Here is a 24091-nt window from a genome sequence, read left to right as displayed (position 1 = left end):
ATAGGGAGAGTTGTAGGGGCTGGAGGAGGTTACAGAGATAGGGAAGGTTGTGGGGGCTGGAGGAGGTTATAGAGATGGGGAGGGTTGTAGGGGCTGGAGGAGGTTACAGAGATAGGGAGGGGTGTAGGGGGCTGGAGGAGGTTACAGAGATGGGGAGGGTTGTGGGGCTGGAAGAGGTTACAGAGATAGGGAGGGTTGTAGGGGCTGGAGGAGGTTACAGAGATAGGGAGGGTTGTAGGGACTGGAGGAGGTTACAGAGATAGGGAGGGTTGTAGGGGCTGGAGGAGGTTACAGAGATAGGGAGGGTTGTGGGGCTGGAGGAGGTTACAGAGATGGGGAGGGTTGTGGGGCTGGAGGGATTTGAAAGCAAAGATGAGAATTTTAAAATCAAGGCTTTGCTGGATGAGGAGCCACTGGGCCAATGAGGCACAGAGACCCACAGTCACCAATTTCAAACAACTGGAAGTGAAATATTCAGGAAGTGATGGAAAGACTTTGTACAAACAATGTCTGTCTTTCCCCCATTCAGCCATCACGATACCTAGTTGCTACTGTGTTAACGGGAAGATTATGCTCGCAGTTATAGCTCCATTAATTACTGGCGAGGACGCAGATGCCTAGATATTTCACACGGTGCCACACTACAGCCAGCACCATTCACTCCTTAGCAAACAAATTAGAAACTGTGTGAATCCTCAGTGATAGGAGCAGGATGGTTCTTCAAAGAGAAACTCGAGACAGTTTGGTTTCAGAGAGATATTGAATTCTCCTTACACTAATCATTCATCCTTCAAAGCATCAAGAACAAAGATTTGAAGGAACACAAGAGCGTATCTTTACCAAGCTTAAACACATACGGATGCGCGCACGCACACACAAACACATTTGCACAAACACGCACACACATACACATACAAATACGCGCACACACGTACATGCACGCACACGCATGCACATGCGCACACACATGTACACACACACACGTACGCACACCACGCCCAAACACACGTACACACACACACACACATACACACGTGCAAACACATGCATGCACACATATGCACTAACACACACGCACGTACAAACACATGCACACACATGCACGCACACATACACATACGTGTGCACACATACACGTGAAAACACACGCACATTCATGCACACACACACACTCTCTCCTATGGCCAGCGACACTCACATCCCGTGAATTAATTAAAAAAAAGCACACACACACTCCTACGTATACATGTTCCTAGGCAGACACACACATTCCTACATACGCACACTCTTACCTACACATAACCCAAGCAGACTTTCACACTCCTACGTGCACACACACTCGTACGTGCGCACACACACAATCCTATGCACACTCCAACATTCACACACACACTTATACACAGAGTCTTCGATACACACACACACACACACACACACACAAACAGTTCCCCACCCCACCCCACACCGCTGAAAACCACAACAGGAACAATCACTTACACAATGAGTTTCCTCAGTGGGTAGAAATTCTGAGGTTGGGAGCCAAAGACCTAGTACACGATTCCCAGTTTGACACAGATTAAAGTAGCAGATGTCTTCCGGGGGGTTGGGGGAAGAAGAGATAACACAAAGGCGCTGGCAGCTATGCAGGAGAAAAGCATGAAATGACTTGTCCTTTAGAGATAAAAGATCTCAGTCACTGTCTGAAGGCATGTTTGAGCTAATCAGATTATTCATGCAGGTTTACACGGGCTCAAACCCAAAAATGTGAAAAATGTCCCACAATGTAACACATTAACATTCTGGAGTCTGCCCCGAGCGTTGTTAAAAATGGTCACAGCCCAACTCTAATAGAAAGTGAATCACTTAAACTACTTCTAAATGCCTCAAGTATACCCATTGTCTATAAATAACATTGACTGAAAGCAAATTTCCCAGTGTTTGGCTTCTTCACATTTCCAGTTAAATCAGCAATTGAGGTTCCGTAATCGGAACGTGAGATGGGGTTTGTGGGACTGCAATATATGGAAGGTCCCTTAAGCTTTAAACTGCAGCCTAGGCTGGTGGGATTGGGAACGCTATATTGATCCGCTGGTGGTGGGGTTGGGAACTCAATCGGAGTTCTTGTCGCTAATTTAGATAGTGATTAAACCAAAAAAAAGCAACTTGAGATTCGACAGTGCTGTCAGTGTGGTAAAGCGTCCCAAACACTTTGTGGGAGCAATTATCAAACAAAATTTGACGCAGGGCCACACAAGGAGATATTGGGAAAGGTGGTCAAAGGTTTGGTCAAAGCAGTTGGTCTTAGGGAGTGTCTCAAAGAGAGGTAGAGAGGGGTATAGGTTTAGGGAGGGAATCCCAGAGCTTATGGCCCAGGCAGCTGAAGACAAGACCACCAATGGTGGAGCTACTAAAACTGGGGATGCTCAAGAGGCCAGAATTACAGCAATGGAGATATCGCGGAGAGTTGTTGGGCTGGAGACGATTACAAAGATAGGGAGGGGCAAGGCCGTGGGCGGGGGTGGTTTGAAAACGAGCATGAGAATTTTAAAAACGAGGTGTTGCTGAGCTGGGTGGCAGTGTCGGTCGGCGAGCACAGGGGGTGATGGGCAAAAGGGACTGTTACACGTGCGGGCTCTAAGCAGGAATCAGCTGTGATGTCACACCATCTTGAAGAGTCTGCAGATATACATGGCAAGACGCTTTCCTAAAGGGTAACAATCCTACGGAATGGGCTAGGCGAGGGGGCATTTTCTCCTGGACGCTCAGAGGTTCTGCCAACCGCTTTCAAAAGAAGAAAGATGGCCGACCAATGTCCACAAGCATCCCATTTGATGAAAGGCTATTTGGCCCGGCTCCTGACTCCTCCACAACACTTCAAAGACCTGGAGATGCCTCCCTAGAAAGCCAAAAAGCACCCAGCTTTTGACTTCGCATCCCAGACTATAGGAACATTCTCCACTTTGAAGAGAACACAAGGAGCATGAGCGATAGAGAGGTGCATAACAACATAGGTAATAGAAGGTGTAGGCCATACAGCCATTCACTACGATCATGGTTTATCTTCCACCTTAACTCACCTTTCCACACTATCCCCATAATCCCTTGATTCCCCTAGTGTCAAAAAATCTATCAATCTTAGATTTGAAAATGCCCAATGACTGATCATCCGCAGTCCTCTGGGGTAGAGAAGATTCACAACTCCCCAAGGGAAGAAGTTTCTCCTCATCAGAGTCCTAAATGGCCGATCCCTTATGATGAGATGCAGCCCCTAGTTCTAGAATCTCCAGCCAGGAGGGAACAACCTCTCAACAGTTACCCCATCAAACCCCTTAAGAAGGTTATATATTTGAACAAGATCACCTCCTATTCTTCTAAACTCAAGTGAACCAACAAGCGACACTCTGAATCAGCGTGCTACAATGGCAGAACAGGTTCAAGGGGGCGAATGTCCCTTGCTGTGTGGTGATATTTCAGGTAGCTGACAAGGGTGACAGAGCAAGAAGCCATTTAGGAGTCCCGACTTCAAACAAGAATAAGAGGATAATCTTATCACTGTAAATAAAATACCGATGTCTAAAACATTCCGAGGAGAGCAAGGAAGTTATGCTAAACATTTATAAACACTGGTTAGGCTCCAACTGGAGTATGGTGTCCAGTTCTGGGCACCACACTTCAGGAAGGATATCAAGGTACTGGAGAGGGTGCAGAAGAAATTTACAGGTATGGTACCCGATCTAGTGTTCAATTGCTCTGTGCTCGATTATGTGAGTCTGTTTACTATTGATGCTCACTGCGCTTGATTGGTTAAGCCTGGTTGTAAACTCAGAGAAAAGTAAACAAACTGTAGAAAGAACTGGAAGCTAGAGCTAGAAGCATGGAGCAGACATTTTAAAATTCTTGTAAATAGGTCCCTACACATGTAGAAACTAGTATCATCTTTGCATTGCTCTGAGAAATACAACACCTGATGTGAGGGACTTTGGTTATGTGGAGAGACTAGAGGAACTGGGATTGTTCTCCTCTGTGCAGAGAAACTTGAGGGGTGATTTAACAGAGATGTTAGTGTAAATAAGGAGCAACTTTTATCAGTGGTAAAAGGGTTAGTAGCCAAAGGAGTGGGATTGGAAAAGAACCAGAGGCAACATGAGGAAAGATATTTTACATAGAGCATTGTGATGACCTGGGAATGCGCTGCCTGAAAGAGCGTTGGAAACAGATTCAATAGTGACTTTCAAAAGAGAATTGGATAAATACTTGAAGTGAAAAAGTTTGCAGGGCTATGGGGAAAAAGCAGGGAGTGGGATTAATTGGATAACTCTTTCAAAGAGCTGCCACAGGCAGAATGGGCCAAATGGCCTCCTTCTGTGCTGTATCATTCAATGGGAAAAGTTTTCCCTCCATTGGTAAGAGGGTGGGGGGAGTGCAGAAGCGAGCGCAGGCAGGCGCGCCTCCAATCAGTGTCCCCGATCGGAGGCGCGGCGCCATTTTAAGTGGGCGGGCCAATTAAGGCTATACGCTCCCTGTGCGGGCAGGGGGGGGGGGGGGGGGGAATTCCCTCAGCTGGGAGTGCGCTCTTTCGCGCATGCGCACGGAAGAGTACACAGACCTCCCTGAGGCTAAGTGCAGCCTCAGGGAGATCGCCTCGGAATTAAAACTTTTAAGACAAATGTTTAAAAATTTCCCGGATATGTCCCCTCATGTGACACCGTCACAGGAGTTGGGACATGTCCATCACTTTAACTGAAACCTTTATTAAACATTTAAAAACCCTCAGGAAACCTCTTCCCGCCCGTGGATGAGGTTTCATGCTTTTTCTTAAGCCCGCCAGGGCTCCCGGCCTGCCCGCCAGCCCTAAGGTTGGACGGGCAGCCCTGTCAATTACCTTAATTGGTTTATTAATGACCTCAATAGGCCGTTGACAGGTCAGCGGGTGCACAGCCGACCTGAGAATGGAAATGACGCGGGATAAGGTCGGGAGTTCTGCTCAACGTCATCCCGCGTCATTTTACACATCGGCGAGCGGACCCCGCCCCCTGCTCACCGACTGGAGGATCCTCCCCTGTGATTCTTTGGAAACTCACTGACCTGAAACAATAACGCTGTTTTTCTCTTCACATATACTGACAGGCCTGCTGAATACTTCCAGCATTGTCGGTCTTTAATTACTATTTCAAGCATCCGCAGTATTTTGTCTTTGTCCAATCAGCTGAGTTGAGTTGCTATGTCCCTCGACTACATTATCATATATTTGGATTTAATGCAGGCAGGAAAATTTACATATAGCCCAATGCACAAACACCAATCATTAATCATCTTCGGATGTTTCCCTCAGATTGTAAGGATGATTTCTTGTACAAACATGATGTTTTTCTCACGTCTTTCCAATAACTTTTCTATATTAACATTAGAATGAACCACAGCCAAATTAAGGGGCATGGTCCCTCTGATATTCACTCTGTCTCCCTTGCTCTTCGTCATGCAGCTTCTCTCTTGGTTGTTCAGTCATTTTCTCCTTCTGTTCTTCATTCTCTCGCTCTGTTCAATTCCTGTCTTTTAGTCACTGTGTCTTGCTGTGTAATAGCTCCTCTGGTCATTCAGTCAATCCCTCCTGCTCACCCTGAAAAGACAGTCAGTCTCTCCGACTGCTTCCCTGTTATCCCCCTCCCAACCTCAGTCAGTCCGTTGGAGCCTCCCTGTTTGCTGACACACATAAAAAGGAATTTTAACTCCTCGCCAGCTAGTTTCAGGAGTAGGACAAATGATGTTTCTTTCAAGAAGCCAGCAGAACCTCGATGGACCAAATAACCTCCTTCTCCCCTGTATGATTTTATGACTTTTTATATACATCATGAGTCAGTCATTAAAGTAACTATGTATCTCAAACCAAGGTGACGGTCCCTCCAGGAGGCCCCACCACTTGACAGGAAGCCAAGGCTGTCAATCAGGCTGACTCCTGGGCAGAGACACTGTCAGAGAAATAAGACATCCACCACAGGGTCAAATTTCCACAGTGTGCGAGGAATCCCGGACTTCTGAAAACCCTCCGCCCCGTTTCTAACCTGCCCTGTTAATATCAGAGCCAATATGTCAGGTTGACAACCGATCATCAGAGCTGCAATTGTTCTGTTCCGTACAGCTTTGGGACAAACCACTGACAACTCAAGGACTAAACAGCTCAGCGGCACGTTAGTTAGATTGTCTCATGAATCCAAGGGTGCAGTATTTAATTGCACACTGCATTACAGAAATATGAAGCAATTTGCAAAAATTGTTTTTGTTTCGATTTGAAATATTTCACCTACAGCAACATTCTTTCATTCCATCACTAATAACCCTGTGCTACAATATTCAATGATATGCATTCTTCCTGATGGCCTGAACTGCGCATTACAAAGTCAAATCAGCATAATAATGTTTCCTTTCTTATTAAATAATGATTTCTCCATCCCCTCCCCCAGCACATTAAAATATTGAGTCTTCCAGCTCATATTTCCAATGCAAGGAAAGATTTCTTTATTGCCCTCTGATTTTGTAAGCTTAACTCTCCTCTGACTCCCTGGCTGTTGGCTATAGCCCAGCACCAGCCTCTGCCATGTAAGTGCTAACCAGACAAAGAACATCGTTGATCCATCTCGCAGTCGACTGCAGTCAAGCCCCAGGTTTATTATCACCCCTCTGCCCATCCATCAGCCCTCTGCCCATCCATCACCCCTCTGCCCATCCATCAACCCTCTGCCCATCCATCAGCCCTCTGCCCATCCATCAGCCCTCTGCCCATCCATCAACCCTCTGCCCATCCATCAACCCTCTGCCCATTCATCAACCCTCTGCCCATTCATCAACCCTCTGCCCATCCATCAGCCCTCTGCCCATCCATCAACCCTCTGCCCATCCATCAACCCTCTGCCCATCCATCAGCCCTCTGCCCATCCATCAGCCCTGCCCTCTGGTCTCTTCTGGGTCTTTGTCCCAAAAACATTGGCCTGGATTTTATGGCCTCTCTCGATCGGTGTGATATGACGGTTCTGCCAAACTGAATGGAGATTTAAATGGCTCACCGCATCCTCCGGGGGGGGTGGGGTGAGTCACATCACGACAAGGCCATAAAATCCTGGCCATTCGTTTCAAAGCTCTAGGTTGATCTAGGCTGATACTTCCAATGCAATACTGAGGGAGTGCTGCACTGTCAGCAATGCAGTCTTTCCAATGAGACATTAACTGAGGGCCTGCCTGGCCTCTCAGGTAGATGTAAGAGATCCCACATCCACTCTTCTAAGAAGAGCAGGAAAGTTCTCCCTTGTGCCCCAGGCAATGTTTATCCCTCAACCAATAACATATTAACTGGTCATCATCTGGTTGTTGTTTGTGGGAGCTCGCCACGTCCATCATTAACTGCCACAAATTATTTCTGGCACAACCACAGTGACTTACACTTTAACAGGGCTTCATTGCTCTGAAGCACATTGGGCTGTTCTGAGGTCGTGAAAGTTGCTACAGAAATACGAGTCTTTCTTTCTGTACTCACTAAGTCAACAGGGACTGAGAGCAAATCTGCAGAAGCCTTTTGTGTGCCTGGGTTTGGCTGAAAGAATAATAGTGTGTGAACGACACTCACCTTTACTAATGTCAAAACTCGGCAGCAGCTTGTGGCGAGGAGGAGTGACCCCATAAATTGGGAAATGCCGCAAGTTGTTGGATGATTTGCGCTATTCTGGCGTTAGCCTTGCCAAAATGGCAGCCCCCGCTTCGTGTCCACTTGAACTTCATGAATATGCTATGACTTACCCGTTAGACCTCCCACCGGGAGTTACATCCAGTAATTAACAATGTTAGCAACCTTTTAACAACATGATCATTGTTAATGACTGCCAATCAAACCCTCTGGCCGAGGAAGTCAATGATGACAAGTCTGGAGTTTCAGGTTCCGAACTTTCTAGATTGTCAAATATTGAAAATGTCAAATTTAAAATGATAAATTTTTTTGTTACTTTTCCTTTCTCTCTCTTATCTCTCCTAATCCGACCTTTCTTTTCCTCTCTTTATTTCACTTTCTGTACCTGGTTTGACTCTAACTCATCCTAATTCGTTCTTCTAATCCATCCTCTGGCACTTCGGTTTCTTTCTCAGTATTCCAATCTCATTGGTTTAGGAAACAGACTGCTGGTCCCTTCATTCACCGAGGTCCCAGGGTGCCCCCTTACTCTCGCTCTGCCATTATTAGCTCCCAATTCCAATAATCTTGTGGGCAAAAAATATTAAAACCTAACCATGCACAAACAAGTCTAACTAACGGACATGCCGAGGGTGCCCCTCTCTCGCCTCCTGCACTGACAGCGATGGATGCTTACGAGTTATTAGACAGTAATCCAACTGAGCCAGTCAGGTGACATCATAGGCCATTAGAATGAAGATCAAGCAATATATCTCTGACCGTTGGACCATGGGACAGGATTATCATCTGTAGCGCATGAACATCTGTCCAGCGTTATTTGTAATATTTAACAGGCAATAAATTCTTGGATATAATGTGGGTTTTGTTCAGTGCTGACAGTGGTTGATTCATTTGGTTCCCACAAGTGCCAATCCGATTCACAGAACATGTTTGCTTTCCTGAGACTCGGATAGGATTTCAAAAAATTTTGTGGAGTTATTCAGGATCGCGGGTTGCAGGGGGATGATCTTTAGTCATTCTTAACTCCAAAGTTATCCGCAAAATTCTTTTAAAAGTTATTTTAATATAAAGCTGGGAAGCTTCTGTAGGGTACGCCCTGAAAAGTTAATTGTGAATTTTAAAATTCTGTCAGGGGATGTGGGTGTCGCTGGCTGGGCCCAGCATTTATTGCCCATCCCTAATTGCCCTTGAGAAAGTGGTGGTGAGCTGCTGCCTTCTTGAACCACTACAGTCCATGAGGTGTAGACACACCCACAGTGCTGTTAGGGAGGGAGTTCCAGGATTTTGTCCCAGCAACAGTAAAGGAACGGCGATATATTTCCAAGTTATGTTGGTGTGTGGCTTGGAGGGGAACTTCCAGTTGGCGGTGTTCTCATTTGTCTGCTGTCCTTGTCCTTCCAGATGGTAGAGGTCACATTGCTGTCAATGGTGCCTTGGTGAGTTGCTGCAGTGCATCTTGTAGATGGTACTCACTGCTGCCACTGTGTAAAACCTGTTCTGTTGTGTACTTTATCACTGGCCCTCTCTGGATTACAAACATCAGGAGCATACATCACAGCCTGGGATGTATAAGAGGCTGATTATTCCTAAAGACTATCCCACGACATCTTTGTCAGGTAAAGACAGACTGAGATGAACATAGGAACAGAAGGAGGCCATTCAGCCCCTCAAGCCAATTCTGCCATTCAGTTGGATCATGCCTGATCTGTATTTTAACTCCACCTAGCTGCCGTGATTCCCTAACAATTAATACCCCTTTCCTAACCAAAATCTACTGATCTCCAGCCTCTGTGTCACAATTTATAGAGTCATGGGGCCAAATTTTTCCCTCAAATGTCTAACCAATTTCCTTTTTGTCTGAAAATGCTCCTGTGAAGCACCTTGGGCATTTAACAACATTATTGGTGCTACTTAAATGTTGTTGTTGTAGAGTCGGAACAGCGTAGTAGCAGGATTTTCTATTTTCGTTTCTGGCCACAAACAAAACTTTTCTCGGTAAACTGTTAGGACCTCACCGGATCCAAACTGTGATCTCAGCTGCACAACCCAGGAATTACTGAAGTGACTAAATTCATTCTTGGCTACACCCAGCCAACATCTGTTTCTCCCCTTCTGCTGATCGATCCCACCTCCTCGCCATTTTCAACACTCTTTAAAATTCTCACAAGATTCTGCGCAGTTGGCGACTCAAGGGGGCTGTCAGTCGTGGCGAGTGGGTGGAGTTTGCATACCTGAACGGTGATTTTAAAGAAACACAGACAACAGGACAATTATAGGTTCCGCCTTTCCAAACCCAGACTGTGTCTGGAGTTTTCAGACGCGTAACATTAAGAAACTAGCAAGCAGAGCAGGCCATTCAGCCCCCTGAGTCAGCTGTGCACATTTGGTTAAATTACTGCTGGTTACAGGTCAGACACTAGTGTGAGCGATTTAAAGGGATCAATTGAGTACAGTACTGTGCAAAAAAAGGACACAGAATGGCTAGAGCACAAAAGGAGGACATTCAGCCCATCATCTCTTTGCTGACTATCTGCAACAGCAACTCAGCTAGTCCCACTCCCTCGCCCTTTCCCTGTAGCACTGCAAATTTCCCTTCAGATAATGATCCAATTCACTTTTGAAAACCATGATTGAATCTGCCTCCACCACATTCCCAGGCAGTGCACTCCAGATCCGAACCGCTCATTGCTTAAAACAGTTCTTCCCCCTTGTCGCCCTTGGTTCATTTGCCAAGCATCTTAAACTGATGCCGTCTGGTTCTCGATCCTTCCACCAATGGGAACAGTTTCTTCCTTTCCACTCTGTTCATGCCCTTCATGATTTTGAGCACCTCTACCAAATCTCCTCTCAGCCTTCTCTTCACCAAGGAGAACAGCCCCAGCTTCTCCAATCTATCCTCTTGCATTTAGTCATTTATTACATTTCATAACTTCAGGACATCCAAAAGCACTTTGCACCCAACAAAGTCCTTTTGAATGAAGAAAGCATGGCAGCCAATTTGTGCACAGCAAGCTCCCACAACAACAATGTGATAATGACCGAATTGTCTGTTTTAGCGATGCCGGCTGAGGGACAAGTATTGGCCAGGACACCAGGGAGAACTCCAAGATAAAAGCAAAATCCTGTGGATGCTGGAAACCCGAAACAAAAACAGAAAATGCTGGAAAAACTCAGCAGGTCTAACAGTGTCTGTGGAGAGAAAGACGGAGTTAACGTTTTGAGTCCGTATGACTCTTCTTCAGAGCTAAAGAGAAGGGAGAACCAGGGAGAACTCTCCTGCTCTTTTTTCTTTTTTGCAAAAATACACTTTGTTCATAAAATAGCTAAAAGAAATGACAAAACATTTCAAAGTGGCCTTTACAGAAAGTGCAATGCTTTCATGTTGCACTCTGAGACGCTTCAGTACAATAAAGGAAACATTACAAACATTTCGAAGTGGTCATTACAGAAGCTCTTCTTCAAATAGCCCAGTGTCCACTGAAGGTGGCCGGGCCCTCGTTTTAACGTCCCATTTGAAACCTCGATGCTGTGCTCGGAGCACCAGAACAACGGAAGCAGCAGACTGATTTAAGCTGAACTTTTTCCCTGCAGTGCGCTAGTGCGTTAACTAATCCTGGGAAGACTATTCAAGCTGTTTCAGAGAGGATTGTAATTATGAGTAATATTGTTTTTCCTCGGTCTGTCTCTGCTTGTTTTCTTTGTGGGAGGAGAATATTTAATGAGCTCAGATTACTGCTTTGGAAAGAATGTCTCAAAGACCACTTGTGAGACCGGCTGAACCAACAGTTCGCACTGAGCTTTTGATACTCAGTCCAGCACCGAAAGTGCTGTCCAGGAGTCAGGCAATTATCAGTCTGAGGGTGGGAGGCACGGCTGATCAGGAAACGCTTTGAAGTCTGAAAATCCCAACCTATAGAAAATTCCCGAATCCCCCTCCCCCCAGTTTCAATCGACAACCTTCATTGTTCCTGTGGTTACCTCGTGAATATCAGATGCAGATGCCACACTCTCTCCTGAGCCTCGACAGGCACAGAGCTAGCTCGCACTGGGGCACACAAGAACTGCAGCAGGAATAGACCCCACGGCCCACCGAGCCTGCTCCGCCATTCAATACGATCATGGCTGTTCGTGGGTTTCAACCCCATTTTCCCACCCGCTCCCCACATCCCTTAATTCCCTGAGAGACAAAAACCTGCCTGTCCCATCCTTAACTGTATTCAACGATGGAGCGCCCACAACGCTCAGGATTCCAAAATTCACGACCCTTTTCAGTGAAGTAATTTCTCCTCAACTCACTCCTAAACGATCATCCCCTTATCCTGACGCTTGTGCCCCCATGTTTTAGATTCCCTGACCGGTGGAAACAATCCCTCAGCGTCTACCCTGTCAAACCCCTTCATAAGCCCAATTTACTCAGCCTCTCATCACAGGACAACCTCTCGCCCCAGGGACCAATCTAGTGAACCTTCGCTGTACCGCCTCCAATGTAAGTGTATCTCTTCTTAAATGTGGAGACCAAAACTGCACACAGTACTCCAGATGCACTCTCACTAAAACCCTGTATAACTGTAGCAAGACTTCTTTATTCTTATACTCCAACCCCCGGCTGTCTAATTAAAACACTCGAGTAGAATCACAATGTCATTATGATGCCCAGCGCTGGATGGGTTCAAAAAGAAACATGGAGAGCAACACTCAGAAGTAGACATCACGAACTTGAGCAGTGACAGGGCAAAGGTGCGGAGAGAAGATCCCGTCAAATATCACCACAAGCTGCCACTCCCAGCCGAGATTCCCAGCAGTGCAGCTTGCAGTCGATGCAAATGTCTCTGCTTTTCTCAGATAAGTTCCTTACGGGGTTTTTGGGAGCAAAACATTTCATCAGAAGTAATTCAACCTCGAAAGCACAAGTTTCTCTCACAACTGGATCAGAGTATCGGCAATTAACACGGAACAAACGGCAGATACTTGTGTTCTGATTTTAGCCATGTTATATCAACCCAGGGTATGAGAATTCCGACATATGCACAACACACAGAGACACACAGATATACACGCACACAGATGCACATACACACAGAGACACACGGGTACATGCACACACACAGATACAGAAATACACACACACGGATGCACATACATAAAGAGACACACACAAATACAGTTGCACACACAAACACTCAAAGGCACACGTAAACAAATGCACAAACACATGCACACTGAGAGATGCACATACACTCAGATACTGACATGAATGCATGCACACACATGCACACACATGCACACATGCACACAGATCAAAGCTGGAACAGGTTGCATGGGAGAGGAGCAGATGTTGTTAATGGACAGATGGTTGGGTTGCTATTCTGCAGCAAGGAGGTTAAATGCGCACTGACATTAATCAACGATGCAGCTGTCTATAGGGGAGGGGGTCAGGCTATCGCAATCCAAAGCAGCAGGGGCCAATTCCAAAAGCTGGTTTTCCAACCACAGATATCAATGCTGGCTTTGATGGTGAGGGTGATAAAGTCCCAGTTTTGAAGCTTTGGGATTATTTTTCACCCAAAGTTGAAAGAATAGAGAAATGACTTCATTAAAACCCAACCTTATACAAAACAAAAGCCAACAATTCAATCTCATCTTCAGTGTTGTGTCTGGAACAGATATTTCCAGCCTGGTGTCTCGTTGGAACAGCATCAGCGAGATAACTTTTAAGGGAATGTCTGCTATCTTGCTGCTCAAACTGATATGAAACAGCGGCGATCATTATGACCTCAGGCACCTCACTGCAAACAACAACAACTTGAATTTATATAGTGTCTTTTAATGTAGTAAAATATCTCAAGGTGCTTCAAAGGAGCGTTGTGAATCAACCGATGAAAGCGAGCCATAAAAGGAGATGTTAGGACAGGTGACCAAAGGAGTATGTTTTAAGGAGTGTCTTAAAGAAGAGAAGCATAGAAAGGTGGCGGGAACGGGGGGAGGAATTCCAGAGCTTTAGGCCCAGGCAGCAGAAGGTACGGACGCAATAGTGGAGCAATGGAAATTGGAAATGCTCAAGAGGCCAGAACTAGAGGAGCACAGAGCCCTCAAAGGGTTGAGGGACTGGAGGAGGTTACAGACAGCAGGAGAGGCTGAGGTCAAGGTCATGATTTGAAAACACGAACGAGAATTTTGGGTCCGTTGCCTGTTAAATCATCAAAGTCAATTAAAATAACGGTCAGGACAGACGTATGACAGATGACCGATTAGTCATTGGCTGCTTTGCACTCACTCACAATCAAATAACCCTCCACGATACATCGTGCACTAAGGGAATGTCCCTAAATAGCCATGCTAAACTCTTGACACCAGCAAACAGCTACTCTAGATGCTCAGTCCACACAGCTTGCCTGCATTGTTGATCTTCCTGCACTTTCCAGAAATCAAACATTCTCTCTCTTACTCTACATTTCCACTGCCCCTGTTCTTTGCTTTGTCAGCACCTGTTCTGGAGACAGTTGCGTTTAGTTTAAGCACAATGCCATCTACAGGAACAATAAGGGATATTTTCTTGGCGTTATTAATTTGAAGAGGAGGTCGTGCCAAATGTATCCCTGCATTGACTGCCTAAACGTCAGCTTAATGTTGTGTCGACGATGCGTTCAGTGGGCAACCCACTCTCACCTCACTACCAGAAGGCCATGGGGTGATGCAGCACATCGAGTGGGGTTGCCAACTAGGGTTGGGCATATTCCTGGAGGTTTCACCATATAACCTTCATTCTCCAGGTGTCACTACCTTCCCACAGCCAATTGGAAAGGGAGCAGAATCTTTGTTACCCAGTTGGATTCATCTTGGACTTTTAACAGCCTTTTTTCCACAATCACCAATATCTTTATAATTAATAAATGAAAATATTCAAAGAAAAATTGGAATTTCCCCTATGATCTTCACCTGGAGTTTAATCTAAGATTCCTGGAGACTCCCGGGTAATACTGGAGGGTTGGAAACTCCTAGGGCAGAATTTTCCCCCCATTGTGGCGGGGGGGGGGGTAAGTTCAGGAGCGGGCACATGCAGGCGTGCCTTCGATCGGCGCCCCCAATTGGGGGCACACCACCATTTTACCTGGGCGGGCCAATTCAGGCCTACCCAGCGTGATGTCCACCAGGAAGTGCTTTGCGCTCCCTGTGCGGGCAGGGGGGGTGGTGTTCCCTGAGCCGAGAGTGTGTTCTTTCGCACATGCGCGTGAAAGAGTGCACTCATCTCCCTGAGGCTAAGTGCTGCCTCAGGGAGATCAGCTCAACAGTAAAAAAAACTGAAAAAAATAGAAAAAAAAAATTTCGCTGACCTGTCCCATGAGTTGGGACCATGTCCATCACTTTTAAATACACTTTAATTACATTTTTAAAACCCTATGTGGAACCTCATCCCGCCCGTGGATGAGGTTTGATGCTTTCTCTGAAGCCCGCCAGGGCTCCCGGTCTGCCCGCCAGCCTTAAGGTTGGACGGGCAGATCCTTTTAACTACTGCAATTACTTTTTAAATGGCCTCAATTGGCCGTTGACAGGTCGGTGGGCGCCCAGCTGATTCGGCTGCACCCCCGCCAACCTGAAAATGGAAATTACGCGGGGTGAAGTCGGGAGTTTCCAATCATTTTACCCCTCGGTGTGTGGGTCCTCCCCTCCCCCCCCTCTCGCTTGCTGGCCGGGAAATCCAGCCCCAAACATCCGCTGCACACCCGCCCCAGTTCTAAAATAGAATTCTTGGAGCTGGCTTAATAGAATCAGTCACAAACAACACCACACACCAGCTGATGAATTGGGAGGATCACAATTTGCTTTTCAGGCACTTCCATTTCCCACCCTATCCCTCACCCCTACGAAAACTGTCCAAACGTTTGCCCGTCCTATTTTTCATTTCAAGAAACTAAAACATGTTGTAGCAAATTTCAACACTTTTTGTTTATTCTTCAAATGGCTGGCGTTGGAGCTATGTATCCACTCTCAAAATCTCTCAGTGGCTGTGATGCGAGCTGTTCAAGCCAAAGGAAATGACATGGAAGATGTTGGTTAGCGATATTTCAGCATCAGTTGTGGTTTTGTCAGTAGCACGCTCCCATCTGAACTGGAAAGTTGTAGATTCAAGACCCACTCCAAGGCTCGAGCTCAAAATTTAGACTGATACTCCAGCGCCATACTGAGGGAATGCCACGCTATTGGGGGCGTTGGGTCTCGGGCGAGATGATAACTTGAAGCCCCTCTTGCCCTCTCAGGTGGATGTAAAAGGTCTCGTGGCACCAGTTTGGAGAAGTGCAGGGGAGTTCTTCCCAGTGTCCTGGCCAACATTTACCCTTCAATCAACATCACAGAAACAGATTATCTACTCATTATTTTGTTGTTACCGTCAGGCATATGAGGGAGATAATCGAGCACTGATTCACTATGAGCCTGTTTCGTGCTGCTGACGTAAACCGGTTTCACCCCCTTGCTGAAGGGCTGCTAAGCGGAAAGGTTAAGGTCCATCTCGCTCTCCCTCCCTCAGCAGATGCTGCCTGATCTGCTGAGCGTTTTCTGTTTTATGCTCCAGTTCCTTAAGTGTCTGATCAATGGTTTTGAAGGTTTCTGGGAAAGGAGAATGGAAAGAGAAGCAGCAAACGTTGGAAATTGTCGCTTGGTCGCACAGACTTCGGGCATTGCTGAAAAAAGCAGACACTTATTGTCTAAACTTATCATCGTGCACTCATCAGGACAGTTCGCAAGAAAGTACCAAGGCCCAGGGAGACAACATATTCGCGCTGTATGATAAGGCAGTGCTGACTGGTTGGCAAGTTGTTTCCCCTGACATCGGTATTTTCTTGCCAATTGTCCTGATGAGTGCAAGATGAAAAACTTCAGCTAAAAATGTCTCGCTTTTCAGCAATATTTGAAATTGTAGGATAAAGAGAGAGTTGATGGAAAACAGGCAGCCTGTGTGTGAACATCGCCAGGAAGCAAAGAACAGGTGGGTTAATGCCTGTGAAGAAGGAAATGTGAACCCAAATTTTCAATCCACAGCTTTGACTGATGTATTTTTTAATCTGTGCTTGGGTTAGAGCCGTAGAGTTATTACAGCACAGAAGGCGGCCGCTCAGCCCATTGAGTCCATACTGGTTCTCTGTAGAGCAATGCAGTCAGTCCCATACCATCACTGACAGCAACTGCTTTTATTGTCCATCCCTAGTTGCCCTGAGAAGGTGATGACAGCTGATCTCCTGTCACCAATGCTGTCCGTGTGGTAAGGTGCTCCCAGGATGGTGGTTCAGCGACAACTCTGGGATTCTGATCCAGCAGCCACAAAGGAACTGTGATATAAATCCAGGTCCGGATGGTGTGTGACTGGTAGGGGAACTTGAAAGTGATGGTGTTCCTATGAACTTGCTGCCCTTGTTTTTATTAAGTGTCAGCCATGGCGGAGTTGAAAACGCTCTCACCTGAATCAAAAGGTTGTGAGTTCAAACCTCACCCCAGAGACTTGAACACAAAAATCAAGACTGACACTCCAGCCACAGTATTGAAGGAGTCACAGTGCTTATCCCTTAACAAACATCGCAAAATCAGATAATCGGGTCGTTATAAAATCCCAGTTGTGGGATCCTGCTGTGCACAAATTGGCTGCCATGTTTCCGACATTACAACAGTGACTACACCTCGTGAGCACCACATTGGCTGCAAAGAGGCATCCTGAGGGCCTAAAGGTGCTATATAAATGCAAGTCTTTCTTTCTTTAGTGGTAAAGGCCACAGGGGAGGTAGGTAATGTTAAGGTAAGCCCTCTGAATTGCCTCTATCATTCTCTGTTGGAGATCTGTGTATCCCGTGTAGCATGCCTCACTGTGAAATGGAGGTTGCAGCCTTCTGTAATGGCAGGTTACATTGCACCGTGTAATGCACAGTGCAGCATTCTGCTGTTGAGATGCAAATCTATTTTGGCTTTCACTTTAAGGCCGCCTGGTCTAACCTCTGTCCACAGAGGAAACCCTGCAATCGATTGTTGCTAAAAGTAGTTTGCAGGTTTTAAACACGAATAGTTGAACAGAAAAGACTGACTGGCCTTACTTGTTTAAATAGTTTTGACACTTTCAGGTGTGATGGGCTCTGAGCGATAATATAATTTAAATGAATTACTCCCTTTTTCAGAATTTTAAGAGTCGTATGGTTGGTATCCTACTTGGGTGGAAGGAGAGTTTTTTTTAAGTATGCATACAATTGATTAGAAGGGAGTTTTTTTTTTAAGGGACGCACATAGTTGGTTGGAATGGAATCTATTGACAGGATGCATGCTTAAGGGAATGCAGACATTTACCACATAACCAAATGTGCCATTGTCCAGCTAATAAGCAGACTACACAAACCATGATGTCATCAGGTGTGGAATTGCCTCAAATGGAAATAAAGAGCTGACAAAAGGACATGTCATTGCGAGATGCAAATTAAAATAACCACAGTCATTACTGGACGGTTTACATCAATATTGCTTGAATAAAACAGAGAAAGCTGTGGATAACACATCAGAGCTCAGGCTATTTCATCTGATTGATAGGCATTCCTCTCTATGAAAGCATATGAAATTTCCCCTACTTCCTCCATCACTTACATTGGAAAGCACCTACCAGCTCTTACACTTTACATTATGACATAATATGAATTAATTTTGTCACTTTGTATACACCCTCCAGCATTTAATTGATCTAGAAGACTTGCCCATATTCACCCAATGCTCATTTCTGCAGCATTGTGATTCGAAATGTGATGTTCGTCCCCTGGACAAGGAAACAGCTGGAAAAGCACAACACTCAACCCCAGTTCCTTTATAACAGGAATAAACTAGGCTCTAGGCAGGCAGCAGGCTGTCTCTGTTTAATTGTCATGGCAACTACAAACAGTCCTTCTGGAAGATGACTTATATTGCACTCCTCACTAAGCCAAGCCTTGTTAAAATGACAAAGGAAGAGCCTCCATTTACATAGCACCATTTACATGACCTCAGAACATCCCAAACCACTTGAATCAATGAAGTCCTTTTTTTGAATTGTAGTCACTGTTGCGATGCAGGAAACGTGGCAGCCAGATTTTGCACAGCAAGATCCCACAAACAGCAATGGCCAAAGAGGTGTCAGTTAAGTGAAAATTGTTGGCCAGGGCAGCAGGAAAGATCACCCCTGCCCTTCTCCAAATAGCGGCACAGGGTTTTTTTCCCTCTCTGCCAGAGAGACCATTACTTTGAAGAAATGCACTGTCAGAGGTGCAATCCTGCAGATGGGGTGTTAAACTGAGGTCCCATCGGCCCTCTCAAGTGGATGTAAAAGACCCCTAGACACTATTTCGAACAAGAAGGGGGAGTTCTCCTCGATGTTCTAACCAATATTTATCCATCAAACAACATCACTAATAAGCAGATGATGCAGACATTATTTCATTACTATTTGCAGGTTCTTGGTGTGTGCACGTTGGCTGCTGCAGTCCCTACGTTAAAGTGACTACACTGTAAAAAGTACTTGGTTAGATGTAAGTGCTTTGGGACATCCTAAAGTCATTAAGATGTTGTATAAAAACCAAATCTTTCTTTTTTCATACAGGAAAGTTACACCTCTTCCTCACAATGAAGTATCAGTCCTAATAATTGTGCTTTAATGTAGAGTAATTATACTCAAAGGGGCAGTGTTTTGAAGCTAATTAACCCAATTAATCCCCATCAGTCTAAGCAATCACTAGAGGTGGGCACGGTACCAGCAAAATACGAATCAATCCATCATTACAGCTCCATTGGAAGCTTGTAGTCTGCCTGAGACTAATACAGCTGCACTGCAACATTGTCAAGTAGCGAATCCAGACCTTTTTCCTGCAGGTACTTGAGAGGCAATATTCAAAGTATAACATTTTGGGATGGATTCTCTCAGCGAGTCTCACCCTGTCTGCTCTTCCAACACATAATTGTCGGGATCTATCTGTGACACAGATTAAAGTATAGGAACAGGAGGAGGCCATTCAGCCCCTCGAACATTTTCCTGCCATTCAACGAGATCACTGCAGATCTGAATCCAAACCCCGTTTATCCTCCTTTGACTCAATATCCTTCAGTCAGAAAAAAAATCTATCAATCTCAGGCTTAAGATTATTATTATTTGAGTTGGGGCATCGATGATGGAATACATCGTTTGCAGTCCTGCAGAAGTGGAAAGGAAAGTCTGAATTAAGTGTGGTTCTATCCAAAAACTGTTCCAGTAGCATCACCATTTTAAAATTTTCACCCATGTTTTCAAATCCCTCCATGACCTTGCAGCTTCCTAAATCTGTAGCATTCTCCAGCCCCGTGACCCTCCAAGATATCTGCACTCCACTAATTCTGGCTTCTTGCACATCCCCAATTTTAATCACTCCATCATTGGCGCCACGCCTTCAGCTGCCTGGTCCTAGGCTCTGGAATCCCCTCCCTAAACATCTCTACAACTATCTATCCTCCTTTAAGACACCCCTTAAAACCTACCTCTTTGATCAAGCTTTTGATCACCTGTCCAAATATCTCCTTCTGTGGCTCAGTTACAATTTTATTTGACAAGACTCCGGTGAAGTGTCATGGAATGTTTTACTATGTTTAGGGGAGATGGTTGTGTCACTGGACTGGTAATCCAAAGATCCAGGGTATTGCTCTGGGGTTCCAGGTTTGAATCCCACCATGGTAGTTGGTGAAATTTGAATTCAATAAAATGTCTGGAACTAAAAGTCTCATGGTGACCATGAAACCTATGTCGATTATTGTAACCCATCTGGTTCACTAATGTCCTTTAGGGGAGGAAATCTCCTGTCCTTACCTCGTCTGGCCTACATGTGACTCCAGGACCACAGTAATGTGGTTGACTCTTAAATGCCCTCTGAAATGACCAAGCAAGCCATTCAGTTCTCAAGGGCAGTTAGAGATGGGCAATAAATGCTGGCCTAGCCAAGCGATGCCCCCATCCGATGAACGAATAAAAAAAAAGTTAGAGGCACAATATAAATGCAAGTTGTTGTTGATTGCTCCATCATATATTCTACTCAAGGAAATTCGTTTATATAAAAGAGAGCTTTGAACTTTTTAATATTTTGTTAAGCCAGCAGAAAGCCAGTTTGTCAGGTCTGCTACGTCTAGTTTGTGCCAGCGCGATGGAGAAAGCCCCATGTGAAAGGGGATCTCAGGCTTCAGGCCCAGAGGAACCACAATATTGACCGGGTTACAATATCTAAAATGAACGCCCTTAGAAGTAGTCAGACTGAGCCATGTAAAGTCTCATATCAGTAATCAAAATAAGTGTCACAACAGATGCATCAGGAAATGCAATTGGAGTTGTGCCCTTATAGTACGTTGGAAGGTGTGAACAATGAATCACTTATGCATCATGCCTGTTGTCAGGAATAGAAGCTAAACTGCAACCAAGAAGCTAGAAGCACAAGAGCGCAGATATTTCAGAAGGGCTTGTAAATAAAACTCCTGTTACAGCATAGAACCCTGGTTTCAATGATTTGGGTGAGGGAGCCAAATGTAATATTTCCAAAACAAAAACAGAAATACCTGGAAAAACTCAGCAGGTCTGGCAGCATCGGCGGAGAGGAGCACAGTTAACGTTTCGAGTCCGAATGACCCTTCAACAGAACTAAGTAAAAATAGAAGAGGGGTGAAATATAAGCTGGTTTAAGGTGGGGTGGGACAAGTAGAGCTGGACAGAGGGCCAGTGATAGGTGGAGATAACCAAAAGATGTCACAGACAAAAGGACAAAGAGGTGTTGAAGGTGGTGATATTATCTAAGGAATGTGCTAATTAAGGGAAGAATAGAACCCTGTAATATTTCCAAGTTTGCTGATGACATGAAACTTGGTGGAATGTGAGCGGTGAGAAGGATGTTAAGAGGCTTCAAGGTGATTTAGACAAGTTGAGTGAGTGGGCAAATGCATGGCAGATGCACTATAATGTGGATAAGTGTGAAGTTATCCACTTCGGTAGGAAAAACAGAATAGCAGAATATTATTTAAATGGTGATAGATTGGGAAATGTTGATGTACAAAGGAACCTGGGTGTCCTTGTACACCAATCACTGAAAGCAAGCATGCAGGTGCAGCAAGCAGTTAAAAAGGCAAATGGTATGTTGACCTTCATTGCGAGAGGACTTGAGTACAGGAGCAAGGATGTCTTACTGCAGCTGTACAGGGCCTTGGTGAGACAGCAGCTGGAGTATTGTGTGCAGTTTTGGTCTCCTTACCTAAGAAAGGATATACTTGCCATAGAGGGAGTGCAGCGAAGGTTCACCAGACTGATTCCTGGGATGACAGATTGTCGTATGAAGATAGATTGTGCCGACTAGGCCTGTATTGACTGGAGTTTAGAAGGAGGAGTTCTCATTGAAACATAAAATTCTGACAGGGATGGACAGACTGGATGCAGCGATGATGTTTCCTCTGGTTGGGGAGTCTAGAATAAGGGGTCACAGTCTCAGGATACGGGGTAGACCACTTAGGACTGAGATGAGGAGAAACTTCTTCACTCAGAGGGTGGTTAACCTGTGGAATTCTCTACCACAGAAGGCTGTGGAGACCAAGTCACTGAATATATTTAAGAAGGAAATAGATAGATTTCTTGACTCTAAAGGCATCAAGGGGTTTGGGGAGAGAACGGGAATACTGCGTTGAGATAGAGGATCAGCCATGATCATATTGAATGGCGGAGCAGGCTCGAGGGGCCGAATGACCTGCTCCTGCTCCTATTTTCTATGTTTCAATGGTGTCATTTCTGCATATCTCTGGGGTATAAAATATAACAGTTGGCGACGAAGATGGAGAATAGTTTGAATTTATCAGCTCCAGCGCCTTTCTTTTCCTCACCCATGCCACGGGATCGATGGATTTCGGGGTTCAAGACAAACTTGCTCCCTGGGGGGGATGGAGTCCAGATGCAGCAATGACTCGCAATAACACGATACTCGTACCTTGTCTCAGAGCAGGCCATTGGATGTTTAAGCAGCTCACAGAAATCCATGTTTGATAACTCAAAAAGCCCTTCAGGCCAAAGAAAAGTGTGATGACAGAATGATATACATTTTGCCAGAGATCCCAGGGAAATGGTGAGCCCAGGAAACAATACATGGCCAGTTTGCCACAGTTGGCTTCTACCTGTAAATTTAACATGCTAACTAATGAGCTAACTTGTGACCAATTGATTGAGAAAACTTCAACTCCATGAATTAGAGAACACCTCCTCATGGAGGGTGACGATTTCACCTTTGGAATATCCATAACTTTAGCGGTCCAAATTGAACCTGCCATGTTAGATTTGCAGAGGTTACACAGAAATGCACCTTCAGATTCAGGGTTACAGATGCAGCTTGCCCAGCCATCTCATGTTAACAAACAAAGAGACCTCAGCGGTCTCACCAACATGTGCCCCAACACGGTCAGATACCCTTAAACGTGCACCCAAATTACGGAGATGCTCGTCAATTCACAGCACAATGTCCAGCTTGGGGAAAAAGTGTAACTCATGCTTAAAGTGGAATCTCTTTGCAAATGTGTACAGGTCCAAGTAGAGGATTCATCAGTTGGAAATGTGAGGGCATCTCATCCTCAGAGTGAGGTAGGACACGTATATACCATCAGGGATGATAAAGCACCAATTCATTTTAAGGATTGCTCAGTCAAGATTGTGGGCATTTCAGTGTCACTTCGCATTGATGTTGGCGCAAAAGCCTCCACACTGAGCAACAAACTCTACCAGCAGTATATTTTGCAGCTTTCTCTTACTCCTGCGGTAGACACTCTTCTAGCTTAAGGAGATTCTATTATTCTGGTTTTGGGAATGATCATAGTTCCAGTCCGCTACAAAAATGTCAACCTAGGCAGTTCATGTTTTACGTAGCCAAAGATAGAAGCCTTATGGGGGGTAAACCTGTTTAATAAGCTTGACTTCAAACTTGAAAGCCCTACCACGGCACTCAGGAACATGATTGATGACACTGACTACACACAATGGTATATTTCCTTATGTGCCAGATTTGGCAATTTAACGGGTACTGTCATGCTCCTTGCATTGACGCATCAATTCTGCCAGTATTGCAAAATTTGAGATGCTTGCCACTTGCAATCTGTGCCAGAGTGTCACAGGAGCTAAAATGACGCAGGTGGGATCATTGAGTGAATTGACTCAACACCGTGGATATCTAACCTAGTCACTGCATGATGCAAAAATGATGAACTTAGACTATGGTCAACCTTAAGGCAGTCAACAAAGCAATCATTCCAGGCAAGTATCCACTTCCTACGATCCCAGAACTATCGGCATTGTTTCATTACTCCGCAGTCTTCACAAAGCTCGACATGCAACAAAGCTATCTGCAGAACGCTCGAGTGGAGCAAAGCCAATATCTTCGAGCTGTT

At 45.3% G+C, this 24091-nt stretch overlaps 1 protein-coding gene across 3 annotated transcripts in view; it reads right to left on the bottom strand.

The window, feature by feature from the left end:
- The window catches only part of LOC144671320 (uncharacterized), a 95528-nt gene that overhangs the window by 14520 nt on the left and 56917 nt on the right, over window positions 1–24091 (bottom strand). Inside the window, exon 1 of one of the 3 annotated variants that reach the window (XR_013573907.1) lies at window positions 1498–1634. The exons of the other annotated variants lie outside the window; for them this stretch is intronic. The gene's annotated coding sequence lies outside the window, so the exon portion shown is untranslated. Of the gene's footprint in view, window positions 1–1497; window positions 1635–24091 lie in introns of those variants that run through there. 3 annotated transcript variants of the gene reach the window in all.

Source organism: Cetorhinus maximus, chromosome 2 (assembly GCF_964194155.1).
Source record: "Cetorhinus maximus chromosome 2, sCetMax3.hap1.1, whole genome shotgun sequence".
NCBI classification, from domain to species: Eukaryota; Metazoa; Chordata; class Chondrichthyes; order Lamniformes; family Cetorhinidae; genus Cetorhinus; species Cetorhinus maximus.
This window is presented reverse-complemented; position numbering and strand designations above follow the sequence as displayed.